Raw genomic sequence first — 17939 nt, forward strand, 5'->3', positions numbered from 1 at the left:
CTGTTACTGCATTCATCATTAATTTGGTTCAGCTCATTCCACTCTCCATAATTTCTTGCAAGTCTTTTCATGTTTTTCTAGGCTCACTGAGCTCATCATTTCTTATAACAGTAGTATTTCATCACAATCATATTTTGTTCAGCTATCCCAATTTTTTAACATCCCTGAAATTTCCAGAACTTCCAAATAGACAATATTTCGGTATCATGTCAACCCTGTTATATGACTCCAATTGAACTTTTTTTGCCTTAGTTGCTTAAATTAAAATACTCAACTTTCATTCTCTAGAAAGCATCTTACTGGTGAAACAATGGGAAAAGTCGGAGATAGGCCAACAAGTACTATACCAAACTGTTCTTGACCACATCCATAGCATCAGGAATCAGATGGCACCAGAAAAGGACTGTATAATGACTTCAGATATATGGAAGAAGGAAAAACCCAGGAGAGTTCAAGAAATGGATTATATTGATACAGAATAAAACATGCCATCAAGAAGTTTTCATAGGAAAAAATAATAAAGTATGTTAATAAGTATCATATAAGTAAGTGGTTTGCATTGGCTCTTTATCTCTGGAAAGTGATAGCAAAAATAAGTCATATCTTCATGGCGACTGACCATTTCATGTACAGGCAAACCCAAGCAGAAACCTGAAAAGCTTCCGCAGTTGCTATAGCTGACAAGGAATTTTGCACAAGAGTTTATTTACACAAAGACAGGTTGAACAAAAGGTCTCACTTTCAGACATGTAGTGACCTCTGCCTGAACCTAGCCACCGGAATTTCCTTATTTGTCCTTATATGTTGTGTAATGTCCGAGTTTTAAATGACTGGGTGACACCCAATTACTGATCCAATTACTGAGCTAGTCCCCAGAAAAATAATTCAATTTCATATAAAAAGTGATTCTCTGACCTATCCAATCAAACCTATAAGAGTGGGAGCTCCTCATTCCATACAGTAAATTCTTCAGAGAAGTTACTGGGGCCTCTTTTTCTTTTCTATCACTTTAATAAAATTGTGTTTGCCCTTACAATGTAGTTTTAAATGCAATGGCATTCCCAATGATCCTTGAACTTAGAACCTCCATTGTCAGAAATGATTAAGGTTTTTTAAAAGCATTTTTGACTAAGGCAAAAACTTTAAGAACAAGTTACTAAAAAAAATCCTAACACCAGAAAGTGTGAGAAAAAAAGCCAAAAAGAGTAACAAGCATTTCAACCACATCTTTTAAGAACACTGAGATATGAAGAAAAATTTCAGCAGAATCATCATGTAGAATTTCCAGTACAAATATATTAGAATGGATTGACTCTGTAGGCTTTATAGAATAAAGTTATTCATAGTTGCTGATGCTTGGGTGAGAGCAACAACTACTTCTTCATTTGTCCTCTGTAGTCTTAGGTTGTCAACAGCCCAACCAATGTACCCCTTGGCTGAGATAAAGAATAATAACACTAATCACAGCAACAATAGCATTCATATCCTGGAAAGACTCAGATGAATTGATACAAAGTAAAGTGAGCATCCTACACAGGGTCTTGCAATACTGTATGATGAACAAGTATGACTAACTTTGCCACGCTCAGAGATACAATGATAATGATTCAAGAAAATTCCAAAGGATTAATGATGAAAAATGCCATCTTCAAGAGAGCATTCAAGAGAAAGAACTGAGGGAGTTTGAATGTAGATTGAAGCATACTTTTAAAAACTTTTATTTATATTTCTTATTTTTTGTCTGTTAAAGCCAGGAAGGTCAGTGATCAAAGTAGAAGAGAAAGAACATTTTAAGGATAGGGCATAGTCAGAGAAAATGCCCAGAGCTGAGACATGGAGTATCTTAAAATGTGGAACAGCCAGGAGACTAGTATCACTGAATCACAGAGTACATGTTGGGGAATAAAGTATAAGAATACTAAAAAGATAGGAGGGAGCTAGATTATAAAAATCTTTGAATGCCAAATAGTTTTACAACATGACTAATATGGAAATATGTTTTATACGACTAGACAAACTATACTACTCTCAAAGAGGAAGCAGGGCAGAAGGAAAGCAAATATTAAAAAAATTTTTATCTGAAATAGGAAAAATTAAATAGTAAACAAAAAATAGAATTTATATAATGGTTTAATATTTGTGAAGTGCTACACATGTTACCTCATTTGACAAATAAAAGAAATTTACCAATTTCTTAGTTAGAAGAGTTACTTCTTACTAAATTTACTTGTTACTTAGTGACACAAAAATATGTTGCCCAGATTCATTGTCAAGAACTTCAATAAAGAGACTGAATTGCATTGAGAAACCTCACTGTTCAATGAATCAGTTATCAGACTGATAGAAAGCTACTCTAAAACAAATCTGTGAGACATTAGATATCTTTAATTAATCAATAAATAATTATTAAAAGCTATGTGCTGTCCTAAGGACTGAGAGTACAAAAAAAGGCAAAAAAAAAAAAAAAAGACCCTGATCTTAAAAAACTTAGACTCTTAGGGGAGAGACAATATGCACAATTATAAAAAGCAATCTATATATGGGGTAAATAAGAAATATTTAACAGAGGTAAGGCACTAGAATCAAGGGAGATTGGGGAAGATTTTGTGTAGAAAATAAGATTTTAGTTAGAACTTAAAGAAAGCCAGGAAGGTCAGTGGTCAAAGTAGAAGAGAAAGAACAAGGATAGGGGATAGTCAGAGAAAATGCCCAGAGCGAAGACATGGAGTGTCTTGAACGTGGTGACAACAGCTAGGAGACCAGTGTCACTGGATCACAGAGTACATTTTGGAGACTAAGATATAAGAATATTAAAAAACATAAGAGGGAGCTAGATTATAAAAGTCTTTGAATGCCAAGCAGAACATTTTATATTTGATACTGGAGACAATAAAGTATCTTTGAGTTACCAATCTGTACTTTAGGAAAAATCATGTTAGTAGCTGAACAGAAAAAAGATTGAAGCAAGAAGGAAACTTTAGCAGGAAGACCAACCAGCAGTCTATGGCAGAAATTGAGACATGAGATGATGAGAACTTGCACTAGAGTGATGGTCATTGTCTGTTTATACAACAGCCTCTGACAAGGGAATGATGTAAATACAATTTCATGCAACCACTGATTATCCATAGGAGAATTAAACTTTCTAATGAGTCAGAGCAGGAAGTGAAAATGACATTGTAACCCAAAAAGCTTAACTTGGGCTTAAACAAGCCCTACTTTGGCCAGAAGAGAGGATTGAACTCAGATACAGCAACTTTTCTGCTTAAAATTTCATTTGCAGGGATACAAAATATAAAAATACTTACTAATAGGACAGTCTCAGGTGCCAACAAATTATGGAAGAAGAATACAGGCAGAATTCAATACCATCTACCTTCTAGGTATAGAACCACAAGATCAATAGGTCACAAGGCAACTAGGTCCAACTAACCTGTGGAAAGGCTGACATAGAAGGTTACAGATGAAACTGGATAAATGCTTACATATGTAGCCAAAGAGCAAAACTCAGTCATTCACATAATACATGGCTTTATTATAATTTCATATTACTGATGTACATACTAATTACTACATGTTACATATAATATTACACTTTATTATTTTGCTGTTTATATTTATCTTCCTGATGCTAGTATTATAACTGGATTGTAGCTAGGATTATGACTAGATTCTGTGAGTCATGCATTGTACTGCTATTTGCTTGTTTACATATACACCAATGTTTGTTCTTTCACAGAGGTGATAGCACACTAGATAGAGAGACAGAGCTAGAGTCAGGAAGGCATAAATTAAAATCTGGTCTCAGACACTTTATATATGTCACTGGGCAAATCACTTAGCTTTTGTCTTCTTTACTTTCTGCACTTGAAAATGTACATGTTAATAATAACATCTAACTCCCAGGATTACTGTGAGAACCAAATGAAAAGCTGTGCATGTTTAAAGCACTATGCAATTGCTAGATAATAACTATTGAGATTGTTATTGATAGTTTTTCATTGTTTTGCTAGTTATGCTCATTTGTTTCTGTTGGAAATGCATTTACAATGATGATAGAACCATGTAATAGATCCTGCATGTAATTTTGATAGTTATTGAAAAAACAATGATGTTTTGTCCTGTTGGTGTAAACTTGCTAAAAATAGCACTTGATCTAAATATCTGGGATGATGGAATAATTGTCCCCTGCTTTAATGCCCCGGATAAAGATTTCAAATACATCTCTGCTAATTTTGCAAGGGGCTAAAAAATTTCTGTCCTTGGGGAGAAATGTTAACCATCATATAAAAATTCCACAGAGACACAGGCATTGGAAATACTGAGTAGTGTCAGAGACCTGCCTGCTGGTCAGGCAAACTACCTAAAATTCCCCTGGTACCTATAGTTTTTTCATTTGACCTAGAGCAGTCTACTCAGATTTCCTAAGTGCTAATGACACAGCAATAGGGAACACCAGTATGTCCACAAGGCACCATCTTGGCTAGCCAAATGAGGAAGCAACATGATGCCTAGGGTAATAAGTGTAAAGATTATGAGAGACTATTGGATAATCAGACTGAATGATTAAGGCATAGCACAAAAAGCTGGCCAGAAGTAGGGGATTGTTGAAGCTTTTAGATCAACTCTGGAGCAGAATGAACCTGCATTGCCAGTTTTGATACCTATTTAATTTCATGCTTAGGCTATTTGACCAAATATTTAACCAGCAAAACTAAGATGTAGGGAAAAAAAGCAAACAAAATTCATTAAAGGGACATTAAATAGTTTCCCCTTCAGCACAAGCTGCCATGTAAGAATAAGCTAAAAGGATAGTCTTATATTTTCATAACTGCGATTTCACAAGTCAAAATTCTAGGTCAAGATTTTTTTAAAGAGGAAGACAGTATAGAATCAAACAAGTTTTCCACATGATTGCTATAAAGAAAACCCTGGTCTTAAGTGGAAGGGATGAAAATTCAATCAATCATCCTTGGTCTGATTTCACAAGTCAAAATTCTAGGTCAAGATTTTTTTAAAGAGGAAGATAGTATAGAATCAAACAAGTTTTCCACATGATTGTTATAAAGAAAACCCTGGTCTTAAGTGGAAGGGATGAAAATTCAATCAATCATCCTTGGTCTGAGCTGCAAAGCTCATATACATAGGTATTAACTTTAACAGCTTCTGGTAACTGGATTTAAAGAGTCCTTGGCCTTGTTCACAAACTCCCTTGGTTAGTCAAAAGGATATCAAGGAAAATATTTGGGGGTAGGGACAGGGAAGGAGTATGAAGTAGAGGAAGGTATATTAAATGGCATAGTTGAATTTAAAATGAGGGGGGAAATAAATAAACAACACAGATCTACTTTCAACAGAACTTCCAAAGCAAGGGAATTTCTTCATACATTGTGTGAGCAATGATAAGAGCTGATGAACAATGCAGGCACACCCTGTACTAAAGACAGATGCTGCTTCTCAGCCAATCTGCTAAGTAGTATTTTTTGTTGTTGTTGGCAACAAAAAAGATTTCCCCTCAATCTTGTTCCAGCTCTAAGTTCCCTTTGCATCATTTAGGAATAGACCTCCTCCCTTTATGGAAGAAGGAGTGGGCAAAGGAAAAACAGGGGCCCGTAAAGTATGGCATGATACTAATCAACTCCAACAGTCATAAACACACAGCAGAATTCCCCAGACTCCAAATAGTTCCTTCAGGTTGGTATTTTCTCCTTCCAGGAACAAAAATATTAGGTAGTTCTCAGAAACTAGGCAGAGGAAAACTTCTGTCTTACCCAGGACTTTCAAAGGCTTCCAGCCTTTATATCTCAACCTCTTCCTCATAGTCTCCCTTTTTGGTCCTTGGCATGTCAGTCTAGCTGGACAAGAAGATATGGCTGATTGTACCTTCCAGGAATAGGATGAGAACCTGAGTAATCTATCTCTATAATATGTAGGGATCTTCTGGAGTAAAGCCTAGAATGGCTTGTGATCAGAGATCTTTCCAGCTCATCCTAAAATGAGACAACTGTCCAGATAACAAAACATTGAGGAACCTCTTTAACCTGGATAGGTTACTATTATCCTCAGGTCTAATACTGTAGCAAGGAAAAGATTATTTCCTTTGTAGGAAGTAATTGCTCCATGCAATGTTTGGTCTCCTACTGCATACCAAACCATCTCTAATGGTCCTGATCTATATCAGGCTACTAGATCCAGATGACTCTGTGGCTAAAAGTGAGGCTGATGACCTTGCATAACCTTCCCACACTTAAATCCAATTCACATCACCTCCCTGATGTCATGGTCCCAACACTTAAGATTTGAACAAATGTTATTACCCAATAGCAACTGTGAGGAATTGAGCCCCAGATAAATTGCCCAGGAAAAAGTTTGAATTACTGGTGTGGTAGGGGGAGGGAGGAAACAAAAAACTTTCTGTATGTGGTACAATGACCCTACCTCATGCCCTATTAAAACACACCACAGAGAAATCCACAAGAAAACTGTTTCCTCTGCCTATTCATAAAAGCACACTGGCTTCATATGGAATTTTAGAACCCAGGACAAAAGGGAAAGTTCTACACAGTCAAGTACACATGTCAAAATTTCTTCTGCTTATTTATCCTGTGTGTCTATGTGTCTGTGTGTCTGTGTGTGTAGACATATATATATATATATATATATATATATATATATATATATATATATATATATATATATATGGAAGTGAAAAGGGAAGATGTGGTACACCATTATTTGTATGTTGTCTCTCATTAGACTGTGACATCTTTAAGTGCAGAGACTGGCAGGGTGGAGGAAGGTGTATTGTAGGGATGGGAAGGGGAATTTTTTGTATGTATTGTGGTTAACACAATTCCAGGCACATAGTAAGTGCTTAATAAATGCTTATTGAGTGACTGACCTGATCGACTGCAAATTCTGAACTGGAACTCTGAACTGAAACTCAGAGGTCAACAAGACCAATCTACTCACTTTACAAGTGAGGAAACAACCCCAGAGAAATTATCACCTGTCCAAAGTTACAAAGGTATTAAGTAGAAGAATCAGAATTCACAATCAACAGTCTATGACTCCAAATAAAGTGCTTTTTTCATTGAACAAAACTGTTAAAAAATAAAAAAGTCTTAGAAAATGCAAAATATCTGAAAATAAAGACCTCAGAAAAGTTTATGCCAGTTTCCTCCCATCTTATTTATGCAGACTCCTCCCATCTTATTTAAATTTAAAAGATAAACTTCCCATTCTTCCCTTTTTTCCATCATTCCTAGAAAACAATTTCCCTATCATCTTTCTTGAGTTCATTATTAGAGCAAAGAGAAAGACAGCTTTCTGAACGAATATAACCTTATTTTTAAAAATTTTGAACTTAAACATCATATATATATGTATATATATTGCATATATACATATTATTCCTATTTTTTATCCACACATGGGGTAGTTGTGCTATGTACTATATAAGTGACTCCTAAGTAGCTGAAAGAATACTAAGTTTTAACATCATACCTACATAAGAGACTTCAGTTTGTTGAAGAGATTTTTGGAGACATGAGGAGAGAGGAATTTTAGAAGGGTAATCATGAGAGAGAGTTTTATATGTTGGACTAGCATCCTAGAACCCACCAACATGGATGAGGATTGACCTCTTCAAACCTTAGCATGGAACAGAAGGCTGTCTCTCAGCAAAACACCCCAGATTTGGGTATAAGTAGAATTATAGAACAGAAAAATAATATTGTACATAAAACTCTGAATCTCTGTACTTTTCAAGCCTGTTTGTCCTAGTGGTCTGTGATTCTTTCCTTCTTTTTGATCTAGTCTGTGTATTAAAAGTATGTGTGTATATACTCTTAGTAATCCTTCTTTCTTTCTTTTTTTTTTTTTCTTTTTTGGAAGGGAGGAAAAATTCTTATCTCTAGATCTTTTTCTCCTCCTGTCACCTCTATTAGGAACAAAAATTTTATTAAATTGCGAAAATATAGCAACTAACAAAACAAATTTCTATACTGGCCCTCTTTAAAAATGTATCTCATTCTGCATCTTGAGGTGGTTAGCATGCTTCATCATGGTTAGGTCTCCAGAATCATGATTTGTCTCTGTATTGATTAGAGTTAAATCTTTCAAATATTTTTTTACAAAGCTCTTTTTATTGCTTTCACTTCACTCTTCATCAGTTTATATGAGTCATCTCAGATTTCTCTGAAATTATCACTTTTATCATTTCTTATGGAACACCAACAATTCATTTATTTATATTATATAATTTGTAGACATCTCCTACTTGATGGGCACTCACTTAGTTTTCAGGTCTTTGCTACTACAAAAGAGCTGCTATAAATATTTTATACATATGGATACTTTTCCTCTTTGATCTCTTTGGAGTATGAATGCAATCATGGCAACAATGGTCAAAGAGTATGCACAATTTAGGAACTATTTGGGCATATTTCCAAATTGCTTTCTAGAGTAGCAAGAGTAATTCCCAGATCCAATGAATGCATCAGTGTGCCTTTTTTTCCTGGTAGCCCCTCCAAGATTTGTCATTTTCTTTTTTTCATCAACTTTGCCAGACTATTGGATATGAACGGTAACTTCAAAGTTGTTTTAATTTGTGCCTCTCCAATTATTAGTGATTTGAAACATTTTTTAAAATATGGCTACTGATAGCTTGAATTTCTTCCCTTGAAAATTGTCTCTTCATTTCATTTGTGCATTTGTCTAGGAATAGCTTTTGTTCTTAAATTTTTGAATCTGTTCTTTATATATCTTGACTATTAGGCCTATATCAAAGGAATTTGATGCGGAGAAAAACATTTTTTACCTCTTTTCCTTATAATCTTAACTACATTGTTTTTGTTTGTGCAAAAACTTTTTAAATTTAACATACCATATAGTCTCTTATTTACCTGGGCAGGTGTCACACTGGTTCCAACAACTGGCCCAGAAGCTGGAGTCCAGCCAAGACCTCTGATTGAGATCCTGAGAAAGCAAGGGGGAAGGCCTGATTAATTGAGAAAGCACAGCCTTTCCATGTTTGAATAAGATTATCCAAAGGAATGCAGATCCCTTTTTTGTGTGCTCATTTGTTTGAAACAAAAAGGAACAGTAAGCTTGGGGGGAAAGAGGGGAAAGTACATGGGAAGGCAATAAATGAATTCATGAATTCATGTGAATGAGCTCCATTTGGGGGTGGTATGGCAGAGGCAGTGCTATGAAAGGCTGTTGTCAAAATAGTAAACAGATACTCTTCCCTTTGCTTGTATTTTCCCATAATTAAAGGAAACTTTTCCCACAGAAGCCCCTAACTCCATTTATTCTCCTGCTCTATGTTGAATATCTCTCTAAATCATCATGATTTATCATCTCTAGTTCAACATGCCTTACAAGTTCTCTTCTCCAACATACATACACAGAGACACAATCCATTACAACTAAAATGCAGTTTTTTTAAGAGATCTTAATCTTTATTCAATACGTATTTATTGAAGACCTATTGTATATAAGGCACTATGTGGGGTGATATGGGAGACAGAATTAGAATCACAAAATCTTTGCATAATGAAGACAGAAGAGATCTTTTTAAACCATCTAATCCAACTCTTTCTTTTATATAGACAAATAAATAAATATCCAGAGATGGGAAGTGTTGGTGGAAAGGGCCAATTTTCCTTCCACATAGTTCCATGTGTTTGCATAAATATGACACTTGGTGGAGAAGGCCAAGATTTCAACTCCAGACTTCCCCCTTTAATAAGTTCAATGGAATCAGTTATCCCAAAAACATTTTTTCAATACTATAGCTATTATGGTGCTGTCCAATCAGGTGTTGGCTGCCATTTTGGATTGTCTCCATCTAAGCAGGAAGTGACTCTCAGTTTTCACATTCAACATAAAACTGGGTATTCTGGACCTTTTCTTCTTTCAAAGGGCTTCAATCTTGTCACTTGCAGCTCTTTTACCAGGCTTTTATCCTAACTGTCTCCATTCTCTCCCACTTTTCAAAGTCCTTCATAACCTAGCCTTTCCTACTTTTTTAGTCTTTTTACATCATGCTCAACAGCATGTACTCTTCAATTTAGCAACAGTGATCTCCTGGCTATTTCATGGACAAGATCTCTTTCTCAGCTCCAGGCATTTTCTCTGTCACCCATGCTCTGAATGTTCTTCTTCCTCTACTCCATGACTTCCTTAACTTCCTTTAAGTTTCAGCTATAGGAAGAGCTAGGTGGCACAGTGGATAGAGTACTAGCCTTAGAGTCAGGAAGATTTGAGTTCAAATCCTGATCTTGACACTGACTAGCTCTGTGACCCTGAGCAAGTCACTTAAACCTGTTTAATTGGTTTGTTTGCATATTGTCTTCCTCTTTAAATTGTAATCTCCTTGATCACTGTATATGGCAACAAGATTCTACAATGATCAATTCTGATGGACAGGGCTCTTTCTAGCAATGAGATGAGTCAGGCAAGTTCCAATGATCTTGTGATAAAGAGAGCCATCTACATTCAGAGAGAAGACTATGGGAACTGAGGGTGGATCACAACATAGCATTTTCACTTTTTGTTGTTTGCTTGCATTTTATTTTCTTTCTCATTTTTAAAAAAATTTTGATCTGATTTTTCTTGTGCAGCAAGATAATTGTATAACTATGTATGCCTATATTGTTTTTAACATATATTTTACTATATTTAACATATATTGGATCACTTGCCATCTAGGGGAGGGGATGGAAGGATGGGGGTGAATTAGAACACAAGATTTTTTCAAGGGTCAATGTTGAAAAATTGTCCTTGCATATGTTTTGAAAATAAAAAACTTCAATAAAAATATTTTTAAATATATAATCTCCTTGAGGACGAGGACTGTCTTTTGCCTCTTTTGGGGTTGCAAATGCTTACCACAGTGTGTAGTACATAGTGATTCTCAATAAATATCTATTGAATAAATTGACTTGTGGACTATATCCCAACTTCTACTTTTTAAAACTTGTAACCAAATCTAATTGTAGAAAATGTAGGAAAAAACTGTATAAAAACTTCACAATTCAGTGTGGTCCTTGGTCTACATTTTCATGTCAAAAAGTCAGAGCAGATACAAAAAGAAAGTAAAGGGATGATGAAGAGGAGGTATTATAACTGCCCATCTTTGGAGGGCATCTCTCATCCAAAAATCTCACTTATCAACAAGCTGGAGAAAATTAAAAACATTTCAGTGACCAATGCCAAAACATAGGATGTGGAGGTAGCCAAGCCTTTGAGGCACAGCTATTGTTCTAACATGGAAGAACACCTCTGGCATCAAGGAGTATTCCCTCACTCCCCCCCCACACCCCCTGCCCAGGGCAAAATCACACAGGAGTAGAGCCAGAAACACCTAAAGGAGCTGGGCAAGAACAACAATGGGGTGAAGAGAACAGTGCAAACATGATTAAATAAATTAGCTCCACTAATTATCAAGTGTCTAACAACACCTGGAGCAACTACTGGAGGTGGAGTCTTGAGTAAATAGAATCCAAAAGGATGGAAAGACCTGGATGTTTATCTGCCTTATGTTGGGGAGTGGGGGAAGCAGAAATGTATATAGAATTTTAGAGTTTAAGTTTTTTGCTATAAATTCAAAATTAAGAACATAATCTGATCATACTATGAGAAGGGTCACAGAAAAACAGAATGTATACTTTTTACAACTAGAAAGTATCAATCAAAGAAGAGAGAGTGATTCTTATAAAGAATAAAATAAATAATTTAAATTACATGAAATTGAAAAACTTTTACATATACATACACACACACACACACACACATACACACACACACACACACACACACACACACACACACTGTATTGTAACCAGGATAAGAGAAACAATTAACTGGGAAAAATCTTTTATCAAACATTTCCAATAAGGGTCTGATATCCAAAATACAGACATCTAACAAATATATAAGAACAAATGCCATTCCCAATAGATGGTCATAAAAAGTATAAACAATTTTCAAAAGAAACTTCAAGCTATTAACAAATTATATGAAAGAAAGCTCCAAATCACTAATAATAAAAAAATTCAAATCACAACAATACTAAGATTGTTACTTTAATAACACAGAAAATTGCACTCCCATAAAACTACAAAGTTGACAAAAAATGAAAATAGTAAATGTTGAAGAGGTTATGGAAAGATAAATGCACTATTGGATTGTTAGTGGAGTTGTGAATGGTCCAACCATTCAGAAAAAAACAATATGGAATCATGTTAATTAAGTGACTAAAATGTCCATTCCCTATGACCCAGAGATCCTACTGCTAGACATATTACTTCAAGAAGGAACATGAAAAAAAGAACTAAAATATTTGTAGCATCATTATTTTGCAGCAAAGAAGTAAATCTAATGTAAATACCTATTAATTGGGGAATAGCTAAACAAACAATGGAACACAACAGCGATGGAAAATTAAGAAAATAAAAATAAGAAATAATGAATATAACTATAGAGAAGCATGGAAAGACTTAGATGAACTGATGCAAAATGAAGTAAGCAGAGCCAAGAAGACAAAATATACAATGATTATAACAAAATAAATGGAAAGAAAAACAATGAATGATGGTTACAAAAAAGACCAAAACAATCTATTCCTACTCCTTTGCAGTGGAGGGACTTCACAAATATGTAATACAGCAGGTGATGTCAAATTTTTGTCAATGCATCAATTTACTCATTTTTCCCTCTTATTCCTTTTTTTTGTTGTTGTTATAAGAGATGAAAGACATGGAAAATCTGAATAATATGAAAAACAAAATATATTCAAAAATCTATTTTAAAAAAAGAAATTATCAATACTGAGAAGCAAAAGACTTATATGACCTGATGCAAAGTGAAGTAAGCAGAACAGAAAAACAACATAGAAGATTGTAAAAATATGAATGAAGATGAAGAAAGAAAAATAAACAAATAATCAAAACTGAATTCTTTAAAAATTATCATGCTCAAACTTGGCCTCAAGAGATATGAACAGATACCTTTCTTCCATTTCTTTATAAGGGACTGTGGGCATGGAATTTTGTATATAATAGTATATGTTAGTCCATTTTGCTCTTTTTTTCCCCCTTCCTTTTTGTATACTCCTTTCATAAATAGAATGGTTCAATGTAGTAAGGAAAGAGAATACAGTAATAAATATAGGGTTTTTTATATAATATATAGGTTATATAAAATATAGGTTATATAAAAAACCTATATTTATTACTATATTCTCTTTCCTTAGTATCAAATTTTGAAATATCAAATATCAAATTTTTAAAGACTAAATTTGTATCATAGAAAGGATGTGGTAGGATTTCCTTTATTCTCATTTTTTTTAATTGCATAATCTTGGAATTACTTGTTCTTTGATTATTTACAATTCATTTTCAATTAACTTGTCTTCAGGTCTTTTTTTTTTTTGAAAGTTTATTTATGACTTGTTAATTTTCCCCTTATCCCCAAAAGTGGTTTATTTAAATTCTTTATTTCTTGTTCTATAATCTAAGAATTTTATGTTTTTGGTAAATATTTGTATTAAAATTGAGCAAAATAGTTTCTAATATCCTTTATTTTCTCTCCATTTATTGTGAGTTCTCATTTTTTATTTTTTATATTTTAGTAACATAGTATTTCTCTCTTTTGAAATCAGAATAGTTAATGTTTCATCTTCCCTGTTAGATTTTTGAAAGAATTAGCTCTTGGGTTTATTTTTCAGTTGTTTTTTTTGTTTTTGTTTTTGTTTTTGCATTCAATTTTATTAATCTCTTCTCTGATTTTTCAGAATTACTATTTTTGTGCCTATTTGAAATTATTTGGTGTTAGGATTCTTACAGATGTTATGGGCCAGAACTTGAGACAAGGTATTATGCTTATTTCACACCTTTAAAGGAGTTCAAACTTTTAAAGGAGTTGGCTCATTGGGCCTTTAAGGAGCTCCCACAAACCCAAGGAGTTACCCACAAGCCCATTCTCTGGGAGGATAAAAGGAGTCAAGATTCAGTGGGGATAGTCAGTCTGGATTTGGCAAGGAGGGGACTTCCCAGGAGAACTTCAGGGAAGCTTGAGGAGATTCAGAGCCAGGATTCAGTGGGATTTGCAAGTCCAGCAAATTCACAAGTCTAAAGGAAAAGCCTGCTCATGGACTTCTGGGAGATTCACAAATAGGATTGAATTCTGGGAAATCCACAGTCCCACACTCTTGGAGGCAGAGTCTGATTCATTTCCACAGCTACCTTTGTGCTGGCTGGAGGCTTTGGATTCAGAGGGAGCTACAGACTGAAGCTGGCTGGAGACATTCTGACAGAAACTAAAGCCAAGGCTGCCTCCAGAAGCTCTCCAAGAAAATCTTCCCCCAAGAGAACAATTCATGACTTAGAGAAACAGAACATTGCATTTTGGCGCCCAACATGGGGCCAAGACTTGCTTATCCTGACTCTGGCTGATTCTGAGCTCTTCAGGGAGCTAACTCAGACTTTACAATTTTGCTCATTAGATTTTTTTTTAATTTCATGCCCAAAATATTGATGCATCCATTTAATAATGGATTAATATTAATCCATTTTAATATTAATGTTTATCACTATAAATTATTCCCAGAACAATACACTGGACTGTATCCCTATAATTTTAGTACAAATTTTTATTATTTTTATTTTCTTTGATGAAGTTATTAATCATTTCTATGATTTGGTTTTGACCCATCAGTTCTTTAGAATAATATTTCATCTTCATTTAAACTTGAATCCTTCTATAATTCTAATCAAGTTCTAACTTTTTTTAGGTGTATCTTTTTTCTTAGATTTGTTTAGGTCTAGAGAAATACACTGAGGTTCCCAGTTATTATAATTTTGTTGACTTTCTTCCTATGCCTCAGTTCATTTTTCTTTTAAGTAATTAGATGTTATGCTACTCAGAGAATGTCCAACAGTGGTTGAGTGTGATTCTAGTATGGTGTGAGGTTGTTTGATACTCCTTATTCCCCACTGAAGGGGAAGGAAGGAGGGAAGGGAGGGAGGGAGGGAGAAAAGAAAAGAAAGAAAGGACTTAATTCTCCTGAGTTCATACTTTGGAAAAGCCCCATAAATACTTTTATATTCTCTTTCCCTCCCCTTCCTTTCTCCCTCCCTCCCTCCCCCCTCTCTCTCTCTCTCTGAATCTTCTCTCTCTCTCTCTCTCTCTCTCTCTCTCTCTCTCTCTCTCTCTCTCTCTCTCTCTCTCTCACACACACACACACACACACACACACACACACACACACACACATAACATTCTGTCTTTCCCCATCCCATCTTGACTTGATTTGTCTTTCTCTCAGCAGAATTTAATTCCCTAGGGTCACATATCCCAAACAAGAAACACTATATTTGAGGTGCCATTTTCTTGAAACAGAAAGCAAAATAAATTATTTTTCCCTGAGGCAATTGGGGATCTTTGACTTGCCCCAGGGTCACACAGGTAGGAAGTGTTAAATGAGGTCAGAGGTGAACTCAGGACATCCTGACTTCAGGGCTGGTGTTCTATCCACTGAACCACCTAGCTGCCCCAAAATAAATTCTTAAAATAAAAATTAAAAAAAAAAAGTATTAGCATCAGTTCTGAAATCAGAAGGACTTGAGTTCAAATTTGCCCTCAGACACTTAACACTTCCTAACTGTGTGACCCTGGGCAAATCTTAACTCCAATTGTCTCAGAAAAAAAAAAGAAAAAAAAAAGGAAAAAGAAAAAAGTGTTGAGGAAGCAAAATCAACATTCTCCTAAGACAATGAAAAAGTCAAAGTAGGAAAAAGATGTAAAAAGGTACAGTGTCACCAGTTTTATTTTTTTTTCAGGAATAGAAAAAAAATACAACCATTCTGTCTGACTTCTACATGCCTTCCAAACAGATAACAGTCTTTGTCTTAACATTGAATTTTCTTCCTTTGAACTTGCAGTCAAGCAGTAGACAAAGCAGCCTACTCTTCAAGATGCATTCATACCCTCTCTTGTATTTTCTTACAATATCACCTCAAGGCTTTTCCTACTCTTCTCCCTCTTTTAGGAATGGGAAAGGCTGGTCCTGCCAAATCTCATTAGATCAATATTGCATACTGGTCTCTAATATTCCACTTCATATAGAAACATACACAAATACATATATAAAGTATTGATATAAATTTTCTCTAACTTTTAATCATGTATATTTTTATTGTTGTCTTGTCATGATTGCTTCCTTTGAGTTTTTCATCTGCCTGAAGCATAATAATTTCCACTTCAGCAGTTCATTATAAATGTTTGAAAGGGTTTTTTTGTGTGCAAACTTTATGTCTTGTACACAGTATTGTTGGATTTTGCTTGTAAATCCTTTCTGCTATTCTCTTCAACTTTATGAATGAACTTATACCATTTATGTTCATAGATATGATTGTCAATTGTGCATTTCCCTCAGTCATATCCTCTTATATTCTTTTCCTCCTGCTTCCTCCTTCTTTATAAAAAAAGAAAATGAGATAAAGAAAAGTAGCCTGATCTGTTTAACTATATATAACTATAACTATATATAATATATATTATATTATGTATATATAATATATATATATAACTATAACTGAAGTGATCTTTTCCTACTACTGGGTCATTCTTCACCAAGTCCAGATCTTAATTCTGATTCTCCGTCCTTTTGCAATCCACCCTTGTGATCTATCTGCTAACGTTGTTATTTATTTTGCATGTGAGTGTTCACTACACAATTCTTAAATCCCCTTCTCACAAGTCCCTTTCCCTGTGTTCCTTGTTGAGAAATATAACATATTTCTATTTCAGATTCTTTGTGTATATATATATATAGATATATATGTATAACTCTTATTTGTCTATTTCAAATAAGAGTGAAATACATGAGATGCTATTTCCCATCATTCCTGCCTTGAATATTTCAATTATGAGAAATAGAAAAATTTTATCCCTTTTCCTCATTTCTCTTGTAACATATTTCTTTCCCCTGCTTTGGGTTTTGTTTATTTCTTTGCTTTGTTCTGTTTTAATAAGGCAGTTAGTTTGCATAATGGATGAAGTACTGAACCTGGAATCCAGAATCTACAACCAGATTTGAACTTAGATCTACCTGACTTCAGGCCCTGCCCTCTAAAGGACCAAAATGAGGTTAGGTTAAGCTGAATTTGGCTCTAAATTAAAACGAACTCTCCTAAATCAAATTTGAATATTGAAAACGTTTTAGGAAGATAGCTATTGTGTAGATATAAATATTCCCCCTCCCCTCATCAAAGCCCAAGAACTTAATACTAGCTCCCTATTTCCTCTAGGATAAAATACCAGTTCTTCTGTCTAGCATTTAATGCCTTTTTATAATATGTCTCCAGTTTCTCTTTCTGGACTAATTATATATGATCTCTCATAATCTATATATATATATATATATGTATATATATATATATATTGCAGCCAAACGAGCTACTTGTATATTTCCTGCATATAGCTTTCCATTTCTGGATGCTTTTGCATAAATTATCTTTCATGCCTGATATGTTTCTCCTTATTCCTTCTACTTATTGGAAACCCACAAGTCCCCTTCAAGAATTATCTCAAGTAGGAACTCCAGGAGGAGGCATTTCCTGACATATATATAGGCCAGTTAAATTGAATTCAAAGTCAAACCTATTAAAAAAAAAAAAAAACAACTTAACTGTGTAAAGAGACAGATACAATCAGCATTTAGTATTGCTTAAGAGATATAGACCACAGAAATCAAATTAATAAATTGTCAAACCTGTTGTGTATAATGCAGAGACTTATTTTCATCACACATAGCCAAGACAGCCCATTCTTCATACAGAGATGCTCATCCCAAGTCCTCTTTTTCCATTCCTGGGTATATCTAGTGACAACAATGACATAATTACAAAGATCAGTTTAATTGGGCAGAT

At 34.5% G+C, this 17939-nt stretch overlaps 1 long non-coding RNA gene across 1 annotated transcript in view; it reads right to left on the minus strand.

Moving 5' to 3' along the window:
* LOC141538812 (uncharacterized) overlaps positions 1-17939 on the minus strand; it is a 252185-nt gene that overhangs the window by 82427 nt on the left and 151819 nt on the right. The window contains exon 2 of the long non-coding RNA XR_012481140.1: positions 17783-17890. This is a non-coding gene — a long non-coding RNA (uncharacterized LOC141538812). The remainder of the gene's footprint in view (positions 1-17782; positions 17891-17939) is intronic.

This window comes from Sminthopsis crassicaudata, chromosome 4 (genome assembly GCF_048593235.1).
Source record: "Sminthopsis crassicaudata isolate SCR6 chromosome 4, ASM4859323v1, whole genome shotgun sequence".
NCBI lineage: Eukaryota > Metazoa > Chordata > Mammalia > Dasyuromorphia > Dasyuridae > Sminthopsis > Sminthopsis crassicaudata.